The sequence below is a fragment of the Osmerus eperlanus genome, chromosome 16 (assembly GCF_963692335.1).
Source record: "Osmerus eperlanus chromosome 16, fOsmEpe2.1, whole genome shotgun sequence".
NCBI classification, from domain to species: Eukaryota; Metazoa; Chordata; class Actinopteri; order Osmeriformes; family Osmeridae; genus Osmerus; species Osmerus eperlanus.
Window position 1 is genome coordinate 11,675,645 of NC_085033.1, and position 24,936 is coordinate 11,700,580.

At 42.2% G+C, this 24,936-nt stretch overlaps 1 protein-coding gene across 1 annotated transcript in view; it reads right to left on the bottom strand.

Moving 5' to 3' along the window:
- The window catches only part of tnr (tenascin R (restrictin, janusin)), a 77,456-nt gene that overhangs the window by 42,234 nt on the left and 10,286 nt on the right, over window positions 1-24,936 (bottom strand).

Genomic DNA, 24,936 nt, shown 5'->3' on the forward strand with positions numbered 1-24,936 from the left:
TTGGTGGTTATCTTGCCATGGAGAGGAACTGATGCAACATCTATCTCTGTCTCAATGAAAAGCTATTGTACTTGTGTTTGGGCATTCCTCAACATCACAAACTCGTTCTCCCTCTTTCTTTCTCTGTCTCTGTCTTTGTCTCTCTCCCCCTCTCTCTATTTCTCTCTATTTCTCACTCTCTCTCACACACACAGACACACACACACACACACACATACACACACAAAACACTTTTGTTTAGTACTTCTCACTGGGCAGGGAGGAAAGTCACAGATGATCCAGTGTTGCTCCCTGGTCACTGTGTTCTGTGGTTGTGGGAGCGGTATTGAAAAAGGCTTTTGAATGTAAATCAAAATGCTGCCTTCCGTGCATTATGGCCCAGCAGGCAGAGAAGTGCCACCTCAGCAAATAAACTGAAGACGGATAAAACTGCTAGACAATAACAATGAATGTATGCCATGTATACAACACTTCCCCATGTACTTCTGATGTGCCCTAACAGAAAAACAGGATTGTGGAACAGTGCTGCCAATGACTTACTTGATCTATGTATGTATAAATCGAAAACTTTCCAGGTATGTTGTTTTGAGACGCATTATTGCCTAGGTTCAACTCATTCAAAGCTGGGTGTTCAAATCAAACACACTGGAGCTCATTTAGCTGTCAGTCGAAGCAAAACTGGCATTACTCGAAGAGTAAACAGTTTGACACTCAACCCAAAATTCATTATAGTTTATGGTTTTATATGAAACACAGAACCAACATAAATCATCTCAGGCCACTGAAATGAAAGATAAAACCTCTCAGATGATAGATTACTGGGCAACCTGGCACCCTACCAGTGACCATGCACATCCAGAGACAGGTAGGGCGCTTTGGCTTAAGGCTGGTGTTTGTGAGTGCGGGCGGGTGTGTGTGTGTGTGTGTGTGTTTGAGCATCCCCGCTTGCGCGCCCCGTAATTTGTTATCTCTCGAAGATCCCATTTCCGATGTGTTGATGCAGCAGATGGATTTCCTCACAGTAACCATTCATCACCCGCTATAATAAACTAGCTTTGTTCTGTATTTCTACCACTGAGAAACTTGCTTATAAACAATCTTTCTTGGAGGAAATATACAGTTAACTGTACAATCAAACAGATTCCCTAAAATATGCGTGCCTACAAATAAACTTGAAAATCCACTCACATTCACCATCTAAATATGAGGTGTCAAGTGTCTCAGCATGGCAGTTGCCATGGCAACTTGATCTGATTGTGTTAGAATCATGGCTGCAAGCACTGACAGGGAGTTTTATGTCAGATGACATGACCTCATGTTCTGTTTGAGTTTTTTTATTATTGCAGCGCCCTCCTGAGGTCAAATGAGGCCAAATGTTTTACACATTCTCATAAAGGGGTGCAGAGTCTACGTTACAAGGCTGATAAAGATACAGCAAAGCATTGCTGAGATGTGACCTCACATTCTGTTTGGCGACTTTATGATTTCAACTGGCTGTAACGGACAAACGGCTTTGAACATAAAACATCCATCTGATAACTTTTGTGAGGCTTGGTCTGAAGTTCATCTGTGCCAATTTCGGGAGAGATTGGACAAAGTTGTGAACTGTGAAAATGTTTTACATCTACATAAAATCCAATATGGTGGAAATCCAATAAGGAGGAAGTTGACGTCATGGGATGGGATGTGTTGAACTCAGCTTGATCCATACCTTATTTTAGAAAACTGGGCTTACAGTTACAAAGGTAAGGCCCCCAATTAGGGGAGTACAGCTGAATACCACACTGAACATTGATTTCGATACAATAAGTAAGCATGTGCATAACTGCATGACACCAACGGGTTGTTAAATTCTGATTTTGCAGTCACTTTCAAATCCAAATCTTCTCGAGACTTTTTAGGCAGAAGATGTTTGGCTGGGGTTTAATGCCCATGACTGAGACCAGTCCTAAAAACCTAAACACCAACTGACATGTTTAGTTTTCTATTTATCTTTTCACAGCGGTGGTGAATAATGAGTTTTTAGATAATAAAAATGCCTCCCGCCTCAATATCCAAATTATTTCATGCATAATCATTTACATGATTAATAGAGCTTTTCCATTTACAAAAATACAATGAAAATAAATTGCTCATCTGACAAGCGGGGAAGGAAGGGAAAAAAGACACATTGGGCAGCCAACAGATTTGCCGTCACAAAAGGAAATGTGTCTAAATCAAGACAAACAACGTCTTCTAGTCCTGAATGTCCATCTCCTATTCCACAGCCCCAATAGTACTGATTGAAATTTCAACACTCAAATCCTTATCTCAATGTTTTCGCCAAATTAAGCAAATGAGTAAGGGGATATTCTCCCCTAAAATTACAATTTCTGAGAAATTTGCCAGTATTCTCCTATTGGCATCTCGATTCCTTACTAACATCCTGTAGCATTGTAGGAACGTGGTAGGATTATTTTACTTGTGAATGCTTTCCATAGTGCAATTACTCATAGTTAGTTATTAGCTACCATGAGTACTTCTTCTTGTGTTTCATACCCTGGGGTCCACATAAACATTAATCAGTATCTTTTTTCAGAGTGAAGATGAGGTGCTCCAGGAGTGTTTGCCAAGTAAAGCGAGTGTTAAATGAATCCTCTGTTATTCTGACATTCACCCCCTCTCTCTCTAGCGCTCTCTCTCTCTCTCTCTCTCTCTCTCTCTCTCTCTCTCTCTCTCACTCACTCACTCACTCACTCACACACACACATACACACACACAAACAGCAGTCACAGTTAGAAACAACTTCAACCCTGAGGATAAGAGGGCTTTTCCATAGTCATTAATCTGAACCTCACTAGATCCCAGAGGGCCTCATGCTGGAGTTGTGAGGTCAGGTTGGCAGGAGAGGGGGAGAAAAAAAAAAGTTGGCAACGAGTGTCTATGGCTATCGGATTCTACTGCATACTTAATAAGACAACTGATTAAAATCCATAAATCAATCTTTTTTCGCACAGCTGCAACAAATTGAAGTCCTGGAGTTAAAGGCAAGAAATCAGCCACAGCACATCTCTCTCTCTCTCTCTCTCTCTATCTCACTCTTTCTCTGTCACAGTCTAGCTCTTACACAAGCAACTCTTTCTCTCGCTCGCACTCACTCTTCCTCTTTCTCACCTTAAAATTTGCTAGACGCCCCTCTCTAATCTTTAAAAAGGGAGCTTATATATATATATATACACAGTGAACAGTGGACAGTGAAATGCCACTTGCTATCTTTATAAAGGTGAACAAAGAGCAGACACTGAATCTTTGAAAGGAGTCTTCACCCCAGGAGCCCAGTTTTCTATTCCCCTTCCATCCAGGAGGATCCTTCACATGCTTTCATCGACTGCGTATCATTGAGTGACAGGGCTCATTGAAACACATTTCTATAGACTAGTCAGACATGTACCAGGTAAGACAGAGACACAAGGACGTGTAACCAGGTGAAGTAAAAAAAAAAAAGAGTGTTTTCCAGGCTTTATTTATTTTTCTTACACTTGACAACAGCGGTGGCGGTGGTGTACTGTATGACGAGGGTTGGCTGGGAGCGGTTTCTCCCATGCTTTCAGAGACTAGCTAAATGTATCCATCAAAGGGAGAATAAAAGGACTGACAGATCAAGTAATGTGCTGTGGACATGCTGCATCAGATGAAGAGCGTTTTAATGGCTTTGTGGCCCGCGGCTAAAGCAACAGCAGCCACGTGGACTGACTCCCACACAACAACTGTTTACTTGCTCTGGGTCCATTGGTGCAGAGGGTAAAATATACATTCATACTAATCCTTGTGCTGCAACATCCTACAGTAGAGAACACAACTGGATTTGTCAGATGCTGTTTAGTTTTGTCACATGTCTACTTATTCCAATAAACACCTTGCGCAACAAAGAGGGGAGTTCTTCGATGTTGTTTACAAAAGCAGAGTAAAGTTTCGGGAAGTTACTTCATATGGAGAGGTATACAGGGGGAAAAAGAGGGAGGAAAAGTACCAGTTGATTACAGATTGGTTACAGTTGATTTATCATCGAAAAGACATTACTGTCAAATCTATTCCCTTCATCTACAGCCAGCCACAGCCCCACGCCCCTCCTCTCAGCTTGGATCCCAGCCCACACATAGGCAGACAGAAGCAGGGAGGTGAGGACCCAGGTCAGCCATGGATTTCCCTCTGCTTAACATGGGGAGAGAGGGCGTGAGAGAGATGCGAAAGTGCACGCCTGAATCAATTGCAATTGAACCTTATTGCAGGGGAGATGAGATAAAGGATGGAGCTCGAGCCCTATGGTGGACCGTAAAGGTCCATATATATTCGCCTTGATGGTTTGAGCGTATTCAGTGTGTTTGCAGTAGCTAGATAATATGATGTTGTGATGTCATGAACAGTGGAGAGAAATGAGTCATATTCAATTTTAAATAGCCCAAATAAATAAAGGGGGGACTGCATTATATTCAAGATTTACAATTGTTGTTCGACTGTACCGCAGAATATTTACTGCATGACTCACTCAATTAACTAAATTAGCCTTTCCTTTTGTACAGGGCTCATGCATGATTTGCCATACCGAAAATGGAATTACTGCACCAAGAAGCCTTCCCAATGATAAATCCAGATGGGATACTGGATATTTGACAGACTGTCAGTAGGCTGGAAAAGTTAGTTGCATATAACTAAACCCTTTTTTTTTAATGAGTTGATTAGCTGCAGAGCATCTTTCCTCATGTCTGGTGCTGTGTGTGGTGCGATGGTAAGGGGCCAGCCTTCATATCCTGCTCCCTGCTCTGTCATTCAGCTTTGTGGGTCCTCACATCACCATGGACAGCCTTCTGAAAGCACCTGTCACAGCTGTCACAGGCATAACCCCTCCTCACACTCACACACACACACACACGTACACAATCTCTCTCTTCATCCTTTTTGAGTAGAGAATGAAGCCTCAACCAAATAGATTTTTGGATGCAGCCACAGAGAGTGTGACAGGAACTCTTTTAGCCAACAGAATATCTGACCTTTGGATTAAAGCAGAGGTCAGGGCAGCTTTATAGAGGTTTACGTCTAAATCTGTCCATGCCGACATGAAGGCAGTAAGTACATACTGTAAATAGGGAATCTTTCAGCATCTTTTAAAGTGGATGTCATTTCAATCTTGAAGAATGCAGTTATAACAAGTTTCATTCCATCCCAGCAGAGATTCTTGTAGAAGATACAAAACCAGAATGGAAAAATACAAAGTCTGAGCAATAAAACCTTCCGGTATCTGTGCCACAACAATCCACTGAAATAGAAAAGTACCACAGTGTGGATGTTAGATGTGGAGGGGGTGTCTGACCAGTCTGGGAGGAGAGGCTCAGGCAAGGGCTGATCAATGTGCTGGGATGGGCCCCAGGGGCTGCTGGGATGTTTGGGAGGTAAGCATCGATGCTGCTGCCCTTGAACACAGTGTTGTCTCTGAAGAGGGATCGGTCGGCCCCCTTCAGGCTCCAGCAGATGCCTGTCAGAGGAGGGACTTAGTGAAGGATCGGTCGGAGCGTCCACACGCTCTTCCCCAGAGGACGGAAGCTAAGCTTGGTGGATATCTATTATCTGTTCGTCTGTTTGTCCAAACTCCCACCCACGTCGCTTCTTTCAGTCGAGGCACACGACACTTCTACACGGCAAGACCACTTACAGTGTCCTGTTTGTGTTGAAACAACTTGAGTGTTCTCTCGGACAAGCAATACGTATTCTCAGACTCCACAAACGTGTGTTTGTAGCTGTATTTGTGAACTGTGCTCATGAAGACATTTCGCTAATTCGATTGAGTAATAACAATGGTGTCTAGTGATATTCAACAGCCAAGAGACGTTGTTTGAAAACCCAGCGGCCCTCCACCCAGATGGCAAGGTCACATTACCAACCCTGTCTTTCTACATTACACCTTAACATCCATCTGATTCAAGACAACCAATAAAGGAGACACACTCTGCATTCATACACCTGATCCACTTACCTCTTTGAATTCACTGCATCAGTCTAAAAGCTCAGATACGTATAGACGAGGATAAAAGCATGAATTTGAGTTATTTTTTCTGTGAAAATTAGATATTGGATTTATATCCAATATCCCAGAGATGAACCATGGTGGCTCATGGCTCCATTCTATATCATCCATCATCCAAATGTAGAAGGAAAAATGAGGAATACATTAGTTCTATTTTTAGGGATTTTATATGAGGAATATAGTTTGTTATCTCCCAGCCAAATTTGTTGGCACAGTTGATTTTTAAGGCAATGGATTGCTCCATCTGTGGACCATTTGCAGCTAAGGTCAAAAGTAATCGAAAGTCATTTTTTACTGCAGGCTGTTTTCCATGTGTGAAATACTGTGTATGCTACTCAACTGGGATGCATGGCACTGGGCCAATCACTCTAATCACCACACAACATTACTGTTCAAAATCTCAATCTAATTGATCAACTTTCAACTTTCCACATTGATCTGTATCTGAAGTGTTTATACATATAAATATCTGATGGGATTAAGCATTGCTAAAATAGTTTTTCTTCTAATATGTAATATTCTTCAATGAAATGATTTGTGCTACTGAATAATGTTAAAATAATGTCTGCTTTGAGCATAAATTGGTATGGAATATATTCATATTAACACCCAACATTAGATCATGCAACATTTAGTTACTTTTGCTTAATGTTTGATATTTTCTTTTTGCAGTGGGGTCATGATTCTGTGTTGCAGAATTAGAAACAGCAGAACATCTAAACAGTTACTGTATGCATAGCAGGAAAGTAATGAAGGCATTGTACAAGAAATGTACTTTGATGCCTTTTATAAATATACAGTATGCTGTTTGTAAGGGTTTTTAATCAGGGCTAATGGGGCTATTTTAAACAGACTAAGCCTGACTTTACTGTGCTGTACTAAACATTTACTGTGCTATAAAATATATGAGTTGGTACAATATTTGTATCAGTTGCCACCAGCAATGAAGAATCTCATAGTGTAACAGTCAAGTAAAGACCTGGTTTTTCTGTGCCAGTTGTAATATAAGAAGTCTTTCATAATGTGTGGTAGGCAGATTCAGGGTACTTCACTGGCACTCAATTACTTTATGATGACCAAAATGATGGTAGATGCTGAAGATATAAAAAATACTAAAGCTATTTCCCCAAAATGTGATGAAAAGAAGATTAACTCAATGAAAATATTGTGCCTTTGCTTTTTAATTAGCCAAAAATTCCAGGTCAAGTAAACAAGCAGCAATGAGCATTCTGTAGGACTTAAGGAAAAATTAAACAATGGAAGCAGTCTGTCAAGTGAAAAACTTTCATTAACACCCCTAACTAGATAATGATAGTGTCCTCACTGACATGCACTAAAGCAGTTAATTGGTTTTCATGGAATGAGACTTTGCATTTACGTTATCGAGAATGGACTAACAAAATGCAACCGTGTGAGGGATAATTAAACTCATGACTGAAACCTGACATGGTTGAATTCCAAAGCAATCACTTGAAGTTACTGGGATCCATGCATAACTTTAACCAAACATAGTTTGGGCCAATTAGTTTCTGGTGAGGATAGGAAGTGTCACAAACAAATACTTTCCACAACAAACATAATAACTTTTATTTTCCAATTTCCTTTAGTTCATTCAACTCCTTTCTTTCTTGTGATTCATATTGAACAGTTTAGTGTGTACACCAATACCTTACAACCATCACCTATCCTATCAGTCAGAGGAGGAATTAAATTAGTATTACCGAACAAAGTCAAATACACTATTCCCTGTAGAAAATAACTGTTGAAAAAAGAGTGAGTGGTGAGTATGTAAGTGGGTGGAATAGCGCAATGGGGTCCCAGGATATTTCATATGTGGAAAGAATGATAGTGGTAATATATTTCCCTTCAAACTGAATGGAAATATTCTTCGTGGCTATCATTTGGGTCTGCATCAGAGGGAATAAAAAAAGTTTGCTGCTGCAAAGAAGTACAGTGTAACATTAGTATAAAAGGGCACTCAGAACATGGATGAATGGAAAGGGTTATTCCTGTAAGGAGTACATACCCAGAGCACGTCACTCTGTGACAGGGCTCATTTTGGGCCCTGTTCAGGGGATTGCAACCCCAGACCTAATCACAAAATGTTCTAACAAGTCTTCTGTTTACTGACCCCATCTTCCCAATAGACATCCCCCTGGGTTCACTTAGCCAATCACTGAACTCCATGTTACTTCTCCCTGCAGTTCCTCAATTCACTGAACGTGCACCAAACAGCAACCAAGCCAAACGACCATCACTGGCATCTATCATGTGGACAGAAGTGCTGAGTGGCTATTACCTCCCAGCAACCCACATAAAACCTGGCAATTAAATGCTATTGGCTCATTCGACTTTGTCTCCAAGCATCTGAGAGAGAGAGATAGCGACAGAAGGAGAGAGAGAGAGACCCCTGGACACTGAAAATGGAGATGGAAAATTAAAGACTGTGACGCGTCGTGTGAAATTGGAGGGTGATGAAGGACCCCCGCTCCACACTAGGACCGGTGATGTTTAAGCAAGGATCAGGAGGGGCTTTTAGGAGAAGGGAATTACAGACTGAATGTGTTCTTTCCCATTCTCCATGGGGAAGCCTAATGGAAAGCAGCCTTAGCTATGGACACACTGCACCGTTGGAGGAGGACTCCGATTGCATCTGGTGTGGTAGAGCAGGTTATGCTGGACAGGACTTCCGGAAGGTTCACAGTTACACACTGCTGTTAGTGTTGAGCACATGCAGTAGTAGTTCAGCAGTGAGTTGCCAACTGTAACCTGCACCTCATCAGGGACCCACACAGGGATAGCTATCCTCTTCTGGAACCTTCTCTTCTCACAGCCCATTCCATTCAGCGTGTCACAATGGAAAGACTCCCCATTCGTTTAAGTGTGGTCTGACGTGTCTGGACCACAAAAAATAATCCACCAATCATGTTCGGGTGTAGGTACACAAGGAAGCAAGGCATGATGAGCCGAGAGCCCAGCGAAATTACAAATGCCTCTGTGTCTCATTAGGTCGGCAAATCACATAAAATCTAATTTAAAAACCATATTCAGATGTTGTAGAGTCTCAGTTCCAGGGTCGGTTGAAGCTAACGTCACAGTAGACCCTTAGACACTGTGGCAGTTGCATTATTCCAAACTCAAACAGAGCTTGGGACAAAGACAATGCTTTGCTGAGGTACCAATAGCAGAACGAGTCCTGGTATAAGTTTCTGCACGAAGAACAAGTCACAATATCTTTCACAATTTGACAGGAAGAGCAGTTTAGAACGATTGCATCGTAAACAATAATTTAGATACTTAAAGCAAAATCGTTGTCCCGGAACATGAATACCTTTCATGAATACCTTTGAATGCATCTCAAAATCAGCAAACACTCAAAGCTAATGTATTCATTCATTCAAAATGTTTCCCGCATTGAAAAACATGTCAAAAAGGCCTTGTTATCAATCTTTGATTTCTATTCAGGATCCAGACACCACTGACAAGTACCTCTGCACCACAAGTGTCCCTGTTCTCAAATAGACTGGTCCTAATAATGCTGACTAGGGTTTGATTGATCTGAACACATTTGCATCCTCTGCACTTTTCATATTTACAGTCTCCTCTGCAGGAGTAGCAACACCTCAGTCAACATTGCCCGTCAGTCTAAGATTAACCTGGGTACTATCAATCAAACAAATCAGTCTTCCATCAACCTTACTTCCTGTGCACTGCAAGAGTGGCTTATTCTAATTGGCTGACCATCTGACCTATACCAGCAATTTGTTTGGACATAAGGGAAATTCATGTGATTTCATCTGATGGAAACAAACATTTTTCCGATGCTGCCTGCCACTTTCAATGTGCAAGCAAGCACATCGTTTCCCGGCTAGATCAATGTATCTTTGTCTAGCCCAGGGGCCCCGGGTAGAAGGCTCTGGATTTCCACCGTCAGCCTCCAATGGCATTCAACTGAAAAGTCAAGTCATTTGAGTCCACCAGATCAATGCACATTTGCAAAAATCAATTCCTGGTTCGCTATGAGAAGTAATTAGAAATGCAAACATAATTCCCAATTGAATACTCTTCTGAATACACACTTTCTGCGTTTTTTTAAGATCATCTCTAATGTAGCATGCCTCATACTCCACTTTCGCTTCTAAATACCGACATGAACACTTTTATGTGGAGCGACACGTTTGTTTGTAAAACAATTGTGTCTTAAAAAAGGTGGTTGGTTTAATGCTAGTCCTGAATTAAATGGCTTTTAGTCACTAAATGTCAACATGAAATATTTCTCCTAACACAGTCAATTTATCTAAAATGGAACCCCAGTCTCTGAATTAGCAATATCAGCAGTGTATGGATTGACCAAGAAGATTTCTTTAAAACAGCAAATAGGTAGCTAGCTACACCATAGCATGATTAAGAGTTCATGATTCCATTCAGTTTAGATTTTCCTTGTGGATGATCTACAGACACTCAACTGTAATACTAAACAATTTGTTCATCCTAAATGTTTAGAATACCAAAATGGCAGTTCCTACTGTAGTTATTTGATAGGAAGAGTATAGATCATCTGTAGAGATGGGAGGTTATTTCCCTAACACATAGATCCTTGGCTGCTGCAGCCAATCTCCCTGAGTGCTTCGACCTGCATTTGAGGTCACTAAGCTCACTGCTCATGTTTTTCCTCCTTTAAATTCTCTCTTTCTTTCGCTCTTTCTTTCTCTCGCTCTCTCTCTGTCTCTTGCTCTCTCTCTCTCTGTCTCTTTTGCACTCTCACACATTACCGTACAGTACCAAGCAGTTATCTGTTGCATTCACTCACATCATGGTGACTGTCTACTTGTTAAGTGTGATCATGTATTTGTCCAACTGCTCTTGAAATCATGGGCAAGGTCATGTTTTAGTTTGGATGGAAAAAGCCATAGAGGAACGTTTGGCAATACTTACACCTTTTGTGAGAACAAATTTAGCAGTATAAAATAGAGGAGTGGGGATAATAGTTGGGCAACAAACTAATAATTTTCCGAAAACAACCCTAGTAACCCTTTTTAAAGGGTTGTAAAAAATGCATTAATTTTAAAAATCTGTCTGTTTCAATCATCCAATGATAAACCATTAAATGCAATACAACACGCATAAAAGGGAATTATCATTAAATAACAGAGATATTCTAGAGCCATTCTACAACAGGCATCATGGGCTACCCTCACACATCCTTCCGTCTGTGTGAGGGTGTGTCTTGGGCTCTCACAAACACTGTCAGCTTTCAACAATGAAAACACTTTATTTTAAATGCCACCATTGTTTGACGCACTTGAGATGGCAGGATGCCTGGGGATAGTGGACCTTTTGCATGCAGTTCCTGTACTTTGTTTAGTCAAGACAGACACCAGTGAATTCTCACTCACGATTGAGTCATAGAGGAGAGAGAGAGAGAGAGAGAGAGAGAGAGAGAGAGAGAGAGAGAGAGAGAGAGAGAGAGAGAGAGAGAGAGAGAGAGAGAGAGAGAGAGAGAGAGAGAGAGAGAAACAACAGAGCGTACTTGCAAGCAGTGATTTAAAAAAAAACGATCAAAGCCAAAAGAACAAAAGCAGGAGATTTGTGAGATGCCATGGCATCTGGTCCAGCAGCAGCTTGTCCCTCAGTGGGAGAGTGGAACTCAAATGAGTTTTCTTTCAGGGAATCAATTTATCAGTCTTTCATAGCTTGCCGCCATACACAATGGCCGGAATCCAACGTCAATCTTTGAAAAGAAAGGAAAACAATGAGACAGGGCGCAGTCTTGTCGGGTGAATTACAGAGAACCTGGCACCCAGGCCGTCAGATTCTGCTTACTGGATCGCACTTCAGATGAGTACACTTGTGTGTGGTTGAGGGCTGCCAATGGTGCATTAAACCTGACGGTTGTGCCTGCCCTCCCCTCTCCCCCCACCCCCCCCCCCCCCAAACCTCCAGCCCTGTGCGTCGGCGCGCCGCTCCACTCCAGCATCTCACCCGCGTTTGCCTCCACACTCGTGCAGAGCGGCACATTAATGAAGCCCTGTTCACTGAAGTGTGTGGGATGGACGAGACTTTCTGTGGCAAAGCAATGGGTTGCCGTGCTGCGGGAGGGATGAGCACTGCTGCATGCTGGGGAGGACGGGAAGGAGCAGAGCAGAGTACAGGTGCCCTTCTGAGAAACGGGTCCAACCCACACGTGTTCATGTAATCAAGGCTTGGAACAGGGCGAGGCATGAGGAGACACTCACATCAGTACTTACACCATGGCTGGAGCCATTCACTGTAATACTAACTAGGCAATTAGCGGATGGAAATGTTGTACTTTGTTTTATAACGTGGTTTTAGAATTCGCAAGACAGTTTGGAATGGCTACATCATTGTGCCTACATCGAAACCTTTTCTGTTGACTGTTCCTGTGAATCCCCCTCACTGAAACCCAACTCTGCTAATTGCATGTTCCCTTCCTCCAGGAGGTCTACCAGAGTGGCTGACGTAAGTCATTTTTATAGACGGCATTTGGCCTCAATCAGCCAGAATCGGTGATGGTTCAAACCCACCTTGGAAAGTAAATCTGTCAGCCTTAATTAAATTTGCCTCTTTGCCTTTGTTGTCCTGGATGACATAACGGTCTCAGGAACTTCCAGCAAGAAACACAAGAGGCTGACCCTCTGTAGAGACAACTTGCACATTTTTATGATGAGTTAGCAGAATTCGCATATCCTGACCTGCTTTTGCAAAGTGAAGAAACAACTGAAGTGTTTCTCTGTTATTATTACACATTTTGGGGTTCAAGAATTCTTAATCTGGGTGCATTCTCATTTCTTTGTGATTTGCCTATTTGATTTGTTATAGTTCCTCTTGGAAATGAGATGGATAATTAACCAGGGCTCAGACTGCTTTAGAGTTTCTTATCTTGTGTACAAAAATGACTTTGTGAAACCTAATTAATTAAACTCATTCAAATGATGTGCCTTGTATATTGTTGAAATACTTACAGTGCTTTCATTGATTAGTTTGTTTATGGGCCCACATCTGGCTCGTAATTAAAAGGAACTTCAAACTCTAATTGTCATAAACATTCTGCTCTAAGAACAGTCTATTTTCATGTAACATGACATCTAGAAATCAAAGCCAGTTCTAAACCCCGTTTCCACTTCCATCCAAAAGGTATGCATTACCATGCTTTTACATCAAAGAAAGATTTGTGCAGTTCTGCACTTCACTGCATATTTGAATGAGGAATAGCAACAATAAGCATGGCTTCAGATACCATACCTACTTACACCGAATACTGGGATAAGAATCCATATGTCAACCCAAGGGACAGTCAGCATTTACTTAAAACCTCTGCTAAAGGAAATTTGAAAGTGTCTTTAAATGTGATTGGTGCTAAAAGGAAGTCGACCTACCACAGAGAACACACAAGTCTCTGACGCCACAGCCTCTGGAGACCGGCACTAACTACCTCCCTCTATTTTCTTCTTTCCTCCCCTCTTCCTCCCTTCTCCTCTTTACCAGCTCAGACATAACTTACACTGGGGCACCCAGACCTATTATCGGAGTGTGACAAAGTGTCCCAGTGTAGCTTTGTCAGGCTAATAAACATCCTTTATGTGGCCTGGTGGGTTTTGGAGAGCCACACTAAGGCACTGGGCCATTGACTTCATGGGTAGAGCATCGTACTTACACTATCACCCATATATTACCTCAGACAGGCTGCGATTGTTTCTCTTTGCACATCCCCCTTATGACACTTAGCCAACGACAGACATTCTGTTAGCTGTTACTGTCTTGAAGCTTCATCTCCTTGTGCTTTCCTAGTCTTTCTGCCCAGCCTTCCATATTCCTCTGGCTACTCCTAGTACAGAGGCATTTGCTGTTCGCAGTACTGATGGTTTGTACTACTAAAACAGAATACAGGCACATATCTCAAATAAATATTTATTTATTTATTTGTGAGAAAAACTTGTATTGTTCAGTAGAAATGTATTGTTGTGAGTTCAGACATTGAGAACAGCGACGGGAGCGGTAACCACATTCAGCACCATGGACAGCAACATCTACCGCTTACTGTTCATTCTGTGTGTCAGAACAAGCACATTTATTTGTTTGCATCCTTTTTGTCAGCACGTTTCAAACCTGCCATGTGTGCTAAAATCAACAAGATTGTAGGTGTTGGCTCTCGAACCGGCCCTTTGGTTCCAATGTAATGCAATCAGTGACGGAAAAGAGAAGCCATTACTGCAGGTTTGGCCAGGGAAACCAGGCCGCCGTAAAGCTGTCTCATCGACCTTCATTTACCCCCCAGTATTGATGGCTCTATCATATGAGAAATAATGAATAATACCATCAAGGATTTCTTATGAGCAAATTCCTTTTTTTATGTCAGAATAATGAGGGGATTAATTAAATCTGTAAATTGATAGTATAGGGCATTTAGGAGAGCCAGAGAGGATTACAAAGTTATGGTTTTTTATTTATCTTTTCAACCATGTTATCAGCATTATGAAGAGGGTTTGACATTTTTGTGTTTTCTTATTCATTGTCTGTAGGTCCATAAATAGATCCAAATGTTGTCCAAAGCCCGTGGACCCAGGTCGTCGCAAGGCAGTTAATGGGCTCCACAGCAAAAAGCCTAGAGTGCATTTAGTCCAACAACAATGCAGTCCTATGTGAGTTTTGCTTTTGACTTGTGTGCCAACTAACACAAGGCACATTATCGAAATAACATTCGAAAACTCAACAAAAGGATAAGAAGGATCTGTAGAACCACCGATATAAGGGCTCTTCATGAGAGCACAAAGGAGTCTGTGTCTGAGCTACATAATAAACCCTTTTTGCTCTAATACTAGATTTCTACATCCAACACAAAATGCCAACCATTTAGAACCACTTTTGCCAGTCTTCTACGATTGCAAATGACAGCTCTTTAATACTGGTGGAGTGCAGAGTAGTATTTTCTTTCATTATATTATAGATGTGGAGAAGCAGAGTACTGGCATAGTATGTTTAAATATAGCACCTGAACGTTGGGTACACTGTTAACAAGGCTACAAACATTCAGAAGCCAAACATTGTCACCTATTATGAACAAGAAGTCACCCTCTTAATCACAGTGGATCTAATTAAAATGTATAATTCATTACATCTTTGGCTGGAGTGATGACCGTAACTCTACATGTGATTAAGTGAGTCTCGTACTCATGCTATCTGCAGAACAAGATTACAATATGCTGTCAAGATAGACTCCTGATGACAGTGCAGAGACAGCAACAGAAAACATGTACTTCACCACTGTTCCCTTACCATACATAATGAGAATGAAGCCCTCAGTCTATAAATCTGTCATCTTTCCTAACTTGATGAATTGCATGGTTGACATTGTTGGATGAGATTTTTTTTAATCTAGATTATTGATTGAGGGGATTGAAGTGTACATATGTTTTGATCCTCTGGAACCTCACGTCAAGAGGTAGAAAGCATTCTCGGACAAGTACATTGAAGGAAATGTATAATTTTGAATGTTAACTAGTAAGGAACGTCTAAGGGATGTCTACAATAGTAAGAGAAAAAAATGGTTTGATAGATGGTTCGTTAGATTAGATACAAATTATAACAAACACCTTCAGTGAATATTACACCACAAATAAGGACAAATTCAATCCTTGTACTGGCTATCATGGCCATAAGGAACACATGAAAAAATGAAGGAAAAAAAAGGATGTAAATGATAATAAGAAAGGTTTTTACTCCTCATCAACATCAAGAGAAAGAGAATGGGATGGTAGAACGCTTATAAAAAACAAGGCTGTCCTCCTGGAAAAGAACTGAGATGATCTATGTTTATCTCATCATGCATTGCATGATGACAGATACACCTCAATGATTAATGGCCGCCGGTTGGAAGGAGAATTATTGACGTGACCTTTGATTATCTGCTGGCGAAGCAAATGAACTGACATACCTTCTTTTTGAGATGGTCATTTGTGACAATCAAAACTTCTCTGGGGGAAAAAGAAACAAATTACCCTGAAATATTTTCAAAGATTCTTGCTGTCTGGTATTTAATAGTGTCATACGTATATATCATTTCCCCAGAAAGGAAGATATAATTTGATTAATTAACATCAATTATTGGTGCCCAGTGGTGCTTTTTCAGTGTCACAGCAAATCCATGAAGTGCCACCTATGGCCTTGGAGTAAAGTAAATGGCTTAATGGTCAATTGACGTTTGGAGTTTGCGAAAATACATAAAGAGTGACATTTGCAATATTCAGTGACAATGTCATATTGGATTATGGGATTTTAATGACTGAGAACCTTTCAGTGCTGTCCCAGAGTCAGGAGAGTAACGGCAGCATAGACAACCACTGTGACATTTAAAGAATTAACATTAACAACATTATGTTAGCCAGAAAGGTTGCAGGAGTGTGGCTTTGGCAGGAGGAGGGGAAGGGGGCGATTTCAGAATGTCACCGCCATTACAAGGCATGCAATTAATCGGTTTGAACAAACACAGATGTTTGCGTTTGCTTTCCCCCCCTCGTTTATCTTCCCACTTTCTTTGCCCCTTCAGTAGGCCAGAGAAATATTGATTTAGAACTGGTGGCCCATTCATCTAACTCAGTCTTGTTGTCCTGCCAACCTGATAGGACGGACCCAGGAGCTCCAGACACAGAGGTCATTGATCCAACTTCCTCTGTGGGAGGGACCCTTTCTCCTTAACAGGTCAATACAGTCAAAACACCCCAACACACCAGCAGGAACACGCACGAACACGACAGCTTATGAGTCATGCAAATGCATACTGTGACTGTTGGGATCCTGACTGTCAGCCAGCTAAAGTGCCACAGTTGTTTTTCAAGCGTTCAATCACACTAACCACGATTAAACCTTATATGAAAGACCAGGAAGGGTCACCTCCCCCATGTGACCGTGCTGTTAAGTGGCATACGACTCTGCTAACCTTCCTGTTGTCACTTGTATCTGTCAAGGGACGGGATTGTTTCACACAGCTCTATGAAGACCATGTTGACGTAGTCAGAGCTAGGATACTCAGGCTGAGCAGAGTTTCTAAGCAGAAACACACTGCGGGATATGTAATGTCTGCAGCAGTAAATATCTCTCATGCAACTAACAGTTAAGACTCCCTGACTGAACTGTGAATGATTTTTGGGACATTTCTACAAGGTCGCTTTTGGATCTCTTTTGGCCTTGAATACGATTTGCCTTAATCTGCATGGCACACATGTTCCGAGTACGTCAAAGGTTGTCCTTGAATTTCACTTATGGAGCATGAAATGTCAAGGTTATGGGGAAAGGTCTGATGGAAATCCTTTATGGGATTGGAGGGAGCAGATATAGGTTACTATATTTATTTTAATGTCCTTCCAATGCATTTTTTTTTTTACATTTTTCTTTTTTTCAGGACCTAAAACCATCCTAGTTGATTAAGCAGCAATGTTTTCTAATTAAAAATGCTCATTGCTGAGCCACACCACGCAAAACATTTCAGTAACCAGCATTCAGTCAAGCAATGCTTCCAGTAGAGATATTTCACACATGCAAATATTACTCTATATTGAAAGATACAAGAAAGAAAATGAACAAGAAAAATTCCCTTTTGACTTAAGTACAAATTTCCAAAAGCTTCAGCAAATAACACCTGAGGGAAAGGAAAGCTAATCACTGAACAGGGGGCAGAACATAAAATATGATCCAATCAGAAATATGAACTAAATCAACAGATTGAATTGACAACTGCAGCAATGGTAGTCTGTATTGTGTTGTGGTACAGGAAGCTTAAATAATTACTGTGTGGCTGTAACAGATGTAGAAAGAGCATTTTATTAAAAGGTTGTGGCATCCACCCAGTGTCTTGCCTTTTTTGACAAGTTATAGGATTGATACATTGAATGCCGTTTGCCTGTTACAAGCGGAGGCTGTTTGAGCCTGTAAAACCAAGTGCAGAATATATTAAGGGGCTTTCATATCCCCAATGGTCATAACATGAAAGTGTTATTGCCAACACTCAGCCCTTGAAATAAGTTCACATAGATTCACTTGTGGCTGGACTGTCCCTAGGGGGCTCCATCTTAGGTATGGCATGCGTCAATACGTCTTTGGGATTTTTGGAGAATCTTTTTGACACACTGTTCATGAAACTGGTTTCTTCCAGGGGTTCACAAACATGTGAGAGGGTTCTGGTCTATTTCTTATGACAGACCAATATCTGTTGAGTAAAGGAGTGAGGGGGATCCTGCCAACAAAAACAACCAGGAATAGAGTAGCACACCGTTTCCTAACCATGATTCTGTCACAAAAACACATACTGCAGCACTTCTGAATATGTACAGTACCTAGTCTAGATATTTGTCATAGGTTGGTATTAGTTTCCTCTGGGTGGGACGCAACAACAATCATGGACATTTTATTTTAAGACAATATTGGCATTCAACATCGGTTATGAATCAGATTGCTTCATACTGTACGTCAGTGCCATGACTCAAAAGTCTGGAATCAAAGGATATCTCCCTAAACCGTCAGACAGTTTGTTGTTAACCTTGGCTGACGTTCCCTTCCAGAGGGAGGCTGGTGCTCTCTGGTCACCTCTCTAACCTTGCTCCAGATTAGTGCTTCTCTGGGGAGCAGGCCTCATTTACTAACTAGCAGGATGCCTCTCTGTGTGCTAATACTGTTTACGAGGCTGTTTCCACCGCAGGGCTGGATCCAGGTAACGTTGCACATGTGACTGGATACCTGCAACATGTCTTATGAGATCAGAGGTTTGATGGCAAAGGACACTGATACACTTCCTTGTGTTCCCTGCTGCAGGCCGCGTTCAAGCACAACAACATGGTCGATCACTGATGTTTGATCCATCGCTCACTGCCTCTATTACAAACATGATTACACGTTTTGCCTAATGACAGAGTGGATGGTGCTAATCATAGCCTATACGATTGGCGGGGCCAGTTGTTACGTGTGGGCTGGACGCAACCTTCAGCGTCAACGATTCAGCATTGTTTTGACTCTGGGGTGAAACACACCTGATTACAAACACCCCGCAGAGCAACCTTAGGATCTTGACCCTAGGGGTTGCGGCCGGCAAAACAGAAAAATGGCAAATCAGCATATAAATGAGTTGCTTTCAAGGCAGGACATTAAAAGCATAGTCCATTATATTAATTAGAAGCTCTGACCATGCAGGCAGGAATGCAGGCAGGGAGAGGAGCACTGACCCGTGATGATAAATGAAAGGCTACTGTATGAATAAAGCTGGTCTAATTTTACAGACGGCTTCTGAACAACTGTTCCTTTTTGTTTATAGTGACCTTGTCATTAATCAGCCGGGCAGCAAAACTTCAGCGATACCAAAATGAAAAGGAGAAGGATTTAACTCCCGTCCAAAGAACTGATCCATTGTTGGGAGATGCTATTTTGTGAATATGAATCTATAGCCCACAGCGAATTCAGAATGATTAATACTGAGTAATGAGGTGCCCCTAATGGATTATGATTGAGGCAAATGAAGTGGGGTCCTACTGCTTTGAAAAACACAGAGATTAGCACTCTTTTGGTAATCTAAATAAATAATTCCCCACAGATCAATTTAGGAATGATCATACTTGTGAGTCATTGAGACACTTTTATGAAAAGTGTGTATTTTACTGAGGGAATTAGCATTAGTAAACCACTATAAACGTGTTTCTTCTCTATACCCTTTCCTCTCTCGAAAAAATATATGCTGTCACAGTATCTGTATGTTCAACATTCTGTTTAGATCATTTTCAGGGGGGAATAGTTGCTGTAACCAACTTTATGGTGACCAAGCAGTAAGGATTTATCACAGTTCCAATAAAACAATGGAATGGGAGGTGAAATTTCTACAGCCCATCTGCATAGCACAGCTATAATTCCTCAATGGGAAAATGCATTTATGCATGATCCAAGACTTTGTTTATAGACTCTGGACTGCGATCCTGACTATTGATGAATAGTGTACTTGTGCAGGATACACATTGTATACACACATGCAGACTTGATAAATGAGCTAGATGATCCCAGCTGAACCTATGCAGTTTGATTTATGCTGCTGGAAGTATGCAGTATTAATGGCCAATGTTAATTGATATGAGAGGTCCATTGCATGCAGTTGTAAAGGTCCAGTTTTCAAGCCTGTACTTAGAAATACGACACTTGACTGTTAAAAAGGTTGAAATGCTTTTGACTTTTTAACCAGCTGTGTGGCTTTATGAGAGGATGAATCATCTTTGTAGGTGTTATTACAAACACTTATACAACAATGAGAATTAATTGAATTCTGTATGCTTCAAATCCTGACCCACCAGGGGACTGATAATCAAAAGAGATTTCAATAATTATATTTCCTTTTATGAAATAAATGACCAACACATGACCATGTAGAGGACCAAGAGAAATCTCATAAGAGCATCAAAGGGCCCAGAGATCCATTAAGGCGGAAAGATGAAAGCTAAGATCTGCAAAGTCAACCCTCACACGGCTTTGACCTGGGTATTACCAAGACACACCTGGTGACCCAGAAAACTGAGAGGCCGCCCTGGCTGAGTGGTAGCCAGCCTGGGGGGGGGGGGGGGGGGGTTTGGGCATGACAGAAGCAGGAGCTGGAGGACGAGGCAGGATGAAGCTGGCTGGGCTGGCAGACGTGTCAGGGCCTGGGCATCAAGGCCCGTGGTCAGAGGCTCTCCTTCCCTCTCCCTCTGGGAGGCTCTCATGCTGTCTGCCGGGGGTTCAGGGCAGACAGAGGAACAACGTGAACTGATCTGGGCCCTAACACACCCCTGGGGGTGGGCCCGGCCAGCGGTGGTCAAAAAACAACACCTGCAGTTAAGATGGGGGAAAGAGAGAAAGCGTCAGACAGGGAAAGAACACAGAGAGAGAGAGAGAGAGAGAGAGAGAGAGAGAGAGAGAGAGAGAGAGAGAGAGAGAGAGAGAGAGAGAGAGAGAGAGAGAGAGAGAGAGAGGTGTGTTGGTATGTATGTGTGTGTACACGTGTGATGTGTTGTGTTGATGTGTGAGGTTCAATGTGGTCAAGCTCAGATTTTTAATGAGGTCAAACATTTGGACATGGTTGAAAGAAGGTTGTGGTGTTGAACATCGACACCATCAACCCATGCTTTGCATGACTGTGCAAAGAGCCAGCTGCTTAGCAGCAGAGACTGGTGAGCGCCAACACAAAGGATTATATCTCTAGAGAATGAAGATTCAGCTTTGGCTGCAATGAATGTGCTTATTTTCCGCTTTTCTTGACTCATCCAAGACGGCACATTGTTGCATGCTGATGTGCTGTGCAACACACAGAAGGATCCAACACCAGTGCCAATAAGCAATCTCAAGATTTTATGTTTGTAATTACGAATGCCACAGTTCATGAAGCAGTAGGGGTTGGGGTATAATTATCTCCTGTGATGTATTAACTAACAGTTAATATTAACAATACTCAGGTGACAGCATCTGTGTAATACAATCCCCATTAAGAGACAATTCAGTTGACTGTCCATTAACCATTTCCGGTAACACTTTACATCCAGGTACTTGTAAGAAGCATTACTTAACAGTTAATAAAGCGCTTATAAGATACTATGTGTTATTGAGACTAAATACATTTTCGTAAAATGTGTAAGGGTTAGGGTTAGGGTTAGTGTTAAAATGAGAACAAGTTATTTACATTTACATTACATTTAGTCATTTGGCAGACGCTGTTATCCAGAGCGACTTACAGTAAGTACAGGGACATTCCCCCCGAGGCAAGTAGGGTGAAGTGCCTTGCCCAAGGACACAACGACATTTGGCACGGCCGGGAATCGACCTAGAAAAAAACTTCAGATTACGAGCCCGACTCCCTTTGCTCAGTCACCTGACTCTCTATTTAGTTATTTAGTTATGTTAGTTAATAGGTAATGAGTAGTATGTGTTGATAAGACTTAACTTACTAAGGCCTTATTACATATTACCTAATGCTTATTGCAAGCACAGTGATCTAAAGTGTTACCCGTACCTCCTCCTATTCAACCAATCGCAGGCCTCTGATGTGTCATCATCCCACTCCCTCTAGAATGAAAGTTCAGGCAAGCCCCACCGACAAAATGGAGTACCACAGGTGGAATGATTTACCTGTTGCTGCAACAACATGCCGGTCTGAGTGTGGCTATTTGTCTCGTGGAGGCTTCAGCCTCGACAGTAAAATCGTAAAATGACACCGGGGCGTTCAGACAGAGAGGCATTCTTCATCTCAAGTGGAGGGAACTGGGGCGACGGTGCGACGGTGAGGTGCAGGAGATCCAAATGGCTGAACCAACATTCTGAATGAATGTGGGAGGTCAGCATTGTTCAAACTGTGTCACAAGGTAAACAGCTGTCATGTAGAAGTGTAGAACAGGGAAGGATAGGGACTTGGTGGGAGCCCTCGTGAGTTGCCAAACTGGCCTGTTTGGCATGACGTCAGATGTTTAGGATCTAGGACCCGTGCATGAACTGTAAGTGAGTATTCGTGAACCTATGCCTACTTGCTGGGAAGGAAATAGAATACTGTCTCTTAATTTCGTATATGGCTTCTCAGCATAGTAGCATTGCCACCCACTGCAACCACCTTCTGTATAACAGCGTGGACAAGTATTATTTTGTATTATCTCATGCAGATCTTACGGTTATGGTTGTTGTTGAGGTCGACAAATGGTGCCTGTGCAATCCAAGCATAAACACCTTGGAACTTGTCCGTTTCCCGCGTAATAAGTTATTGATCTCCAGGTGCTTTCTGGTCTGATCAAAGCCCCAGCAGATCCGCAAGGACTGACCTCCAGTCTGGCAGCCACAGCAGGTGATGCAGTCCGCTCCCATCCTACACAATCACCCAGCATTGTTTCCCAGCCAAGAAGAAGCGAGGCTGGGCACTCAATTAGTGCAGCTGCCCCAGGCACCAGGGACCTGGAACCAGTCGGTTGCACAGTCTGCTTGGAACTCTGAGTTGTTTCGTGATTTGGCCTCGTTGCGAGACTCATCAGAATGCAGGGTTTTATCGCCGGCTGAGCTGTTACTTGAAGACTGCTCTGTCAGTCTCTTCCTCAAGGGTAGCGCTGCTGTTCCATTCACATTCACAGCCATGGTTCCCTGTGGCACTGACCTGTCGACGTGTGTGTGTGTGTGTGTGTCTGTGTGCATGTGTGTGCGGTGCGTGAGTCATGTGACATTCCAAAACGGCGCGTGTTTCGCATGGTTCTTTGGATCGTGTGTGTGTCCGCCACATGACAGTTAACACTGCTGACCACAGTTCATTCACAGCCGTGGCTACAGTCACAGTCCATGCGTGCCGCGGACGTGAGAAGGCCCCTCTAGGGCCCCCCCCCTCTCTACTACAACCCCCGGCGCCCTTCATCTGGGCCTGACACCAGTTCCTATAGCAACCACATCAATGGGGGGGTAGGTCACCAAGTCCAAACATGTACGGCAAAAAAGGGAAACTACTTATACAGGTCCTGACTTGTATCCTTGTATCCACGCCTGTCCCCTCTCCCTCCCCAGCACTCCCACACTGACCATTTCAAGTTCTCTGTCAATTTTCAGTAATTATAATTATTTAACTTCCCCATTTTTCAACTTTTTAATTCATACAGCAAGTGCAACATTTCCAAACAGGCATAATCCTGCTATTCAGATCACATTAGTAACAGCTATTGTAGAATGTTGATACATTTAGATTGACACTGTTCAGCTTCTGCATGATAAACTAATGCACACACATTTTAAGAGATTTAGTCATCTGGAACATATTAAAATGGTTTGGGAGGATCAAATCAGATGACCAATGTTATGAATAATATGTTTGATCGATTTCTTGTTCCAAACGAATGCATTTAACTCATTTTAAAATGAACAACAAAATTGAACTAACGGTATGTCATGCTAACAACAGTACAAACAGTTAATCAGCTCTCTATATACAGTAGAAACTCCAGTCAGCCTACCTTTGTGGTAAAGATCTCCCCACTGTTTAAATCTACTAGTCTCCCTGGGTATAAAAAAAAAAAAAATCCCACTTAACCACGGAAATCAAGTCAAACGACACTTCGAATTTGGGTAGAGAATTAACAAGTAATCACTACCCAGTCCACCTCCAGTCCACAACCAGCCCCTCCAGGATTCAGGTTTGAAGCTGACACGTCCTATATAATGGCCCTGCAGAAAGAAAGAACTACAGGAGCACATTTCTGTTCCCAAGAGGAGGAGCAGGACCGATGTGCAGCAATGAATACCAATCCCATCCACCACCTGTTCTCTGCCTGGGGAGGGGAGAGCTGTCTAAGACACTCACATTGTGTTCGTACTTAATCATATTTTACCCCCTTTTCTCCCTCCTACCTTCACCCACGGTCTGTCTCCCAGTCACTCGAGACACATGTACAGTACCTGCTTTAAGGACTGTGCATTTGCTTGCATCACAGGCACCTCCAGCTATCTCTAGCAGGGTTTCATTTTGAATACGATTAAACTTGCAGGACTTTCCAAAAGGTTTGTAATGATAAAATGGTCAAACTCTGGACCACATCTGCACTGTTTGACACACAACAGGACCAATTATGTGCAACTAGATAAATCAGTTGTATTCCTGTGGTTCTAGGTTGACTCTTGTACTGGCTGAACCTCCACCACATTCACACCATGCAGTGCTTTATAACCACCCCCAGTGGTGCTTATTGATCCCTGTCAGATAAGCCTGGCTTTTGGAAAGGCCTCTGAGCTAGATAATAAGTAGGACACTGGCATTAGCACGAGGACACACACATTTACACACACACACATCCCTGTTGCCCTGTCTGGCACACACACACACACGTACAGGAATTGACTGATA